Consider the following 6,025-nt stretch of genomic DNA (forward strand, 5'->3'; position numbering starts at 1 on the left):
AGGTAAAAATTGATATAAATACTGTTCAGTTTTTCGCAAAATCCGATCGTTTCGTGTCTTAGGACATCAATGTATCGTCACGAGTCGCAGGCTGTAATTTGGATTTGTCTGTGCATGTTTTTGTTTACTTTTAAAGGTCTGGTGCCCATCCACTGCCATTATTTGGCTGACTGCACCGATTTTCATTAAAAATCTTTGTTTGTGTTCTTCTGAAGAAACAAAGTCACCTACATCTTGGATGCCCTGGGGGTAAGCAGATAAACATCAAATTTTCATTTTTGGGTGAACTATCCCTTTAGTATACACACATTATGACACCTGCAAAGCCATTAAAACAATCATTTTGATGATCATTCACGAAGCCAGTCATAAGTAGCACAGGAATATTTGTAGCAATAGGCAAAAACACATTGTATGGGTCAAAATTATATATTTTTTCTTTTATGCCAAAATCCATCAGAATATTAAGTAAAGATCATGTTCCATTAAGATATTTTGTAGATTTCCTACCACAAATATATCAAAACCTAATTTTCGATTAGTAATATGCAATACTAAGAACTTCATTTGGACAACTTTAAAGGCGATTTTCTCAATATTTCGATTCTTTTGGTTGATGGTTCTGTGGTCCAGGGTCACATTTATTTCTTTAGTTTGACTTATTTCTTTGCCTTGATGTAAATGCATTACTAGCTTTTGGACTTCTGTAAAGACCAAACAAACTAAAAGTTGATAACGTTTCTAAAGAATTTTGTCCAAAAGGAAGCTTTTTCCAATATAGACTTCCTCTGTGAGCTTCACTTAATTGATGCAAATCTGCTTTACGACCTTGTTATTTATTTAAAAGATTGCTGGAAACTCAAACTCTGCAACGTTGGCATCAAAAATGATACTCAACACTTCAGTGCCAAAACATAAGTTTCAAGTTTCGCACATCACGGCAGAAACAAGATTCAGTAAACACCGAGATCAGACGTCACCTATAAAAGCCACCTAATGCATTCTGGGCTGAAATGGAGAGCTTTAAAACTCAAACATGCTCTATCAAAGTGGACTTCAAAAGCCCTGCCGCTCACGTTAAAATATTCCCTCTCACGAGAAGAGCCTTTGCATGTTCACAAGGTCCTCTGCAGTCAGCAGACATCCCAAACGCTCACGGTCTCCATGGTTTCGATCCGTAACAGCTGTCAATCAAAGTGCACTAGAGAAGGAAGAGGTTGCACTGGGACATGAGGCCTAGAGTTCATACAGGGAGAAAATGCATTATGCATTACAGCAATAGGGAGAACACCTGAGGAGAAGCAGCAGGACATGATGTGAATATGGCACGATAGTAAGATCCTGATGCAATGCGGTCTGGCTACAGAGGAAAGAACCTCAAGAGAAACGACAAAACTGCTCCACTGCAGGAGACTAAAAGCATATAATGGGTACATCTATAGTATATTCCCCAGAAGCCTACAGATGTTCAGATTTCAAAACAGTGCAAGTATTGGAGAATCTCTTGGTGGCCTTTAAAAAGTGAAAAGTTTTGAAGGTGTTGCGATCATGAAGGCGAAGAAGAAACACTATAAACAAACAACTTCAAGGGGGTTTTCAAAACAAATCAAACCATCTGAAAAAACATCTAAGGATATCATGACCATAACAGAAATGAAGAAACACACTATAAAAATAAAAAGATTTGTGGGTGTTCAGAACACCACACTGATTGAAAACATTGAAGAATAGACACTCTTTAAAAAGTGGTTCAGCCCTTTGAACAATCCCTGGAAGTTCTAAAGGTATCACTGATCATAAAAATTAAAACATAACTTGAGGGACCATTGAAGGTCTACAGATTGCAAATTGGCAGAATTTGTTTTTAGAAAACCTCTAGGCATAATTTTTTTTAAGAAGTTTTCATTTTAAATGATTAGGAACATAAAGGGAAGAAACACTGCAAAAATAAAAACAACTTTAGTTGATTATTTGAGGATGTGAGAAGTTCTCAAGGTGCTGAGATCATAAACGTGAAGAACTACTGTAAACATGAAAACTACTTGAAGGATCATTCAAGGGTCTTCAAAATGCAAACTGCAGTTGAATGATCCCTGGAAGTTATCAAGGTATAGATAATCATTAAGAGAAGGAAGAAACAAAATTAAAATTAAAAGATAACTTGAGGGACCATACGGATTGCAAATTGGCAGAATGTTTAGAAAACCTCTAGGAATATAAAAAAAGAAAAAAGAAGAAGTTTTCATTTTTAAACAATTAGGAACATAAAGGAAAGAAGGACTACAAAAATAAAAACAACTCTGGCAGATCATTTGAGGAAGTGAGAAGTTCTCAAGGTGCTGAGATCATTAATGTAAAGAACAACCACTATAAACATGAAAACAACTTGAAGGACCATTCGAGGGTCTTCAAAATGCAAACTGCAGCTGAATAATCCCTGGAAGATATCAAGGTATAGATGATCATAAAAAGGAGGAAAAATCATAAAAATGAAGCAATAACTTGAGGGACCATCGAAAGTCTACGGATTGCAAATTGGCAGACATTTTTAGAAATCCTCCAGGCATCATTTTTTTAAAAAGAAGTTTTCATTTTTAAATTATTAGGAACATAAAGGGAAGAAAGACTACAAAAATAAAAACAACTTTGATGGATCATTTGAGGGAGTGAGAAGTTCTCAAGGTGCTGAGATCATAAATGTAAATAACTACTATAAACATGAAAACTACTTGAAGGACCATTTGAGGGTCTTCAAAACACTGATCAAACCATCTGAAAAACCTCTAAGGGTATCAACGACCATAAAAGAAATGAAGAAACACACTATAAAAATAAAAAGATTTATGGGTGTTCAGAACACCACACTGATGGAAAACTTTAAAGAATCTCTAGACACTCTTTAAAAAGTGGTTCAGCCCTTTGAAGAATCCCTGGAAGTTCTAAAGGTATCAATGATCATAAAAATTAAAACATAACTATTTACTACCATTAAAGGTCTAAGGATTGCAAATTGGCAGAATTTTTAGAAAACCTCTAGGAGTATTCCAAGATGTTCATGTCTTTCATTCTTCAGTTGCAAAAAAAATTAAGGTTTTTGAGGAAAACATTCCAGGATTGTTCTCCATAGTGGACTTTAATGGGGATCAATGGGTTGAAGGTCCACATTGCAGTTTCAATGCAGCTTTAAAGGGCTCTATACGATCCCAGCAGAGAAATATTTTAATAATTTGAAGAAACATTTTCCACTATGAAAACCCTTCAATGGTCTTCCAAATTGTTTAAGTTCTGTAAAGATTTCTGCCAAGTTGCAATATGATAGAAGAGCCCTTTAAAGCTGCATTTTGGACCTTCAACCTGTTGGCTTCCATTAAAGTCCACTATATGGAGAAAAATCCTGGAATGTTTCTCTCAAAAAACATAATTTCTTTGCGACTAAAAAAGAAAGACATGAAGTTTCTTTTGGTGAACCCAAATGGTTATTTTATTACACTGCTACAAAAACCCCTTTTTGAAAACAATTTTTAAGAGCAGAGGAACATCCAGGCATTATTTCCCTTTGTAGAACTTACAAAAAGGAACCCACAAGTTCCTAATAGAACTCTACATACTGTTTACAACTTGCTCAGGAATCTATAAGTGAAAGGGTTTGTGGCACTTGAAATATATTGAAGTATATTGTAAAGAGCATTTGAAGCACTTAATGTGCTCATGTAATTCAAACAGTAACATGGCACTAAAAACACTAAGGTTATGGGTTCAGTTCCAAGGCTAAATGCAATTCCAGATGATTTGGATAAAAGCATTCATCCAATGCATTAATAGAAATGTAAATGAAAGGTACTTTTCAGTTTAACAGAAATATATTAATTATATACACTGCCGTTTGCAAGTTTAGGATAAGGTTTTAATGTTTTTTTTTTTTTTAAGTCTTTTCTGCTCATCAAGGCTGTTTATTTGATTAAAAATACAGGGGAAAAAATTTAACATTGTGAAATATTATTGCAATTTGAAATAATGGTTTTCCATTTTAATATACTTCTATTTTTAATATATTCTATTTTAATATACTTTAAAATAGAATTTATTCCTGTGATGCAAAGCTGAATTTTCAGCATCATTTCAGTCTTCAGTGTAACGGACTCCTTCAGAAATCTATTTTAATATGCTGATTTACTATCAGTGTTGGAAACAACATTGCAGTTGTGCAGATTAATATTTTTTGGAAGCCGTGATAGTTTTTTTTTTTAGGATACTTTGATGAATATAACATGAAAAAGAACAGCATTTATTTAAAATAGAAATCTTCTTTAACAATGTAGACTACTGTTCAAAGTTTGGGGTCAGTAATTTTCTTTTTTTTTTTTTTTTTTTAAAGAAATTAATGCTTTCATTCAAGCAAGGATGTGTTAAATTGATATAAATATTAAATACTTATATTGTTAGAAAAGATTTCCATTTTAAATAAATATGATTTCTGAAGTATCATGTGACTGTGACATTGAAGACTGGAGTAATGGCTAATGAAAATTCTCAGTTGCAATGCAAAAAATTATATTTTGAAGTATATTAAAATAGAAAACTTATTTTAAATTTCAATAATATTTCATAATATTACTATTTTTGTAATCTGTATTTTTAATCAAATAGACAAGAGGCTTGATGAGCAGAAAAGACTTCTATAAAAAAAAAACATTAAAAATCTGACTGATCCCAAACTTCTAAGTGTATATACGTATGTACAGTGTACATAATTTACAAAACAAAAGTGAATGTAAGCTAGTACATGTTAGGAAGCACCTACCAAACCAAATGTTGTGAAACCTTTAAATATAGACTAAAAACAAATCACAAAACAGGCCTAAAACAACCTACCTATCATCCAATGCCTCCAAAACCCAATCTTTACCGATTTCTGCACTGCTGTGGATCTCAAGTTAAAGCACCTGAAGTAAGAAGAGCACTTCCATGAGATGGACAAAGTTAGCGAGGCATGAGTAGGAGTAAGTCCAGAAAGTAAGAAGGAACTGTCAGCAATGTCAAAGCCCACACATATTACCTTTTCAGTACCAGTACTCTTTCAAAGCCTCAGGTATGTCTCACGGCAACCAGGATGCGAGAGAGGACTGTGTACGTCCAGACATTCCTCCGTTCTCACCGATGCTGGAAAAAAGCATGTTACCAACACACATACAAACAGCTAAGAAAAGACTTCACAGTTACAGGTACAGCATAGTTTCCAAATCCCTAGCAATTTGTGATTGTTGAAGTGAAGCTTGAATCTTATTCAAGTTTAAATTACACTCTTAAAAATAAAGGTGCTTTAAAAGGTTCTTGAAGCGATGCCACAGAAGAACCATTTTTGCTTTCACAAAGGAACACTTTTTCAAGGTTCTTTAAAGAACCATCTTTTTCTTACCCTTTTATAATCTGAAGAACCTTCTTTCGCCACAAAGAACCTTTTGTGAAACAGAAAGGTTCTTCAGATGTTAAAGGTTCTTTATGGAACCATTTAGACAAAAAGGGTTCTTCTATGGCATCGTGAAGCACCTGTATTTTTAAGAGTGTAGATCACAGAAAATGGTCTACGAATCCTTGATTATCTCAGTCCAGACATGATAGATTTATTCAAAGAAGCTCAGAACAACCATTTACTATTCAAGCTGCATTTCAAAACATTACAAGCACTCCAGATGCAAAATTCATTGCGGAAATTGCAATCCCAAAATGGATTGTGACAAGTACTATAAAACGGTTGCTTGGTGTTTTAACACCATGTCAGCTTCCTTGGCTATTTTTTGTTTAACTTGGCTAAAGTTTGCTTTAGATAAAAACTCTAAAGTGGATCAAGTTTAAATTCAGTAAAAGACAAAACAAGACAGAAAAAAACTACATTAACTCATTTTTGTGCATGCTCATGCCCCAAGTCAGTCTAGGGATTTTTTCCAGTATCTGATTTATAACCCACCAGGAAATATCATTTACACGCAACGTGCAACCAAGTATTATATTTGAAGTTCAAAAAAAA

Source organism: Garra rufa, chromosome 11 (genome assembly GCF_049309525.1).
Source record: "Garra rufa chromosome 11, GarRuf1.0, whole genome shotgun sequence".
In the NCBI taxonomy this organism is placed as follows: Eukaryota; Metazoa; Chordata; class Actinopteri; order Cypriniformes; family Cyprinidae; genus Garra; species Garra rufa.